The 463-nt window shown below is 49.2% G+C and overlaps 1 protein-coding gene across 3 annotated transcripts in view; it reads right to left on the bottom strand.

Moving 5' to 3' along the window:
- LOC106879038 (FAD-dependent oxidoreductase domain-containing protein 2) overlaps positions 1–463 on the bottom strand; it is a 145,050-nt gene that overhangs the window by 8,313 nt on the left and 136,274 nt on the right. The window lies entirely within an intron of this gene.

Raw genomic sequence — 463 nt, 5'->3', positions numbered from 1 at the left:
GGGGCGCCTCACTCCCAGTGGTCTTTCAGTACGCCGGACACCATCCCGGAATTTCTGCGTACCCGTGTTATTGCTAGATAGCCGTTGAGCCTGCACTAGGTCCATCCGAGTTTTCAACAGGTCTTGTTTTTAATCCTGCTGGGTTTCTAGCAACCCACCTCACCAGGGTAGCCTGGTGGGGGTACCAGTTTAGTCGCCAGCAACCCAACCATGCAACAGATTGTACTAGATTACATGCTATCAGTAGCACTTAAGAGAGTCAGGCAGTAGTGGCTAATGGAGCCACCTCTATGAAAACACAAATAACGAGCGGTGTTCCACAGGGCACTGTCTTGGGACCACTGCTTTTTACAGTGGCCCTCTCAGATATGCCCTCAAGTTCCCGGATAGCCACCCTTGCAAGCTACGCAGACGATACGACAACTTTAACATGGAATAACTTAGGGATTTCTTTTTTTTTTAA

This window comes from Octopus bimaculoides, chromosome 1, assembly GCF_001194135.2.
Source record: "Octopus bimaculoides isolate UCB-OBI-ISO-001 chromosome 1, ASM119413v2, whole genome shotgun sequence".
Lineage (NCBI taxonomy): Eukaryota > Metazoa > Mollusca > Cephalopoda > Octopoda > Octopodidae > Octopus > Octopus bimaculoides.
The sequence above is the reverse complement of the archived record's forward strand: the minus strand, read 5'-3'. Positions and strand labels throughout refer to the sequence as shown.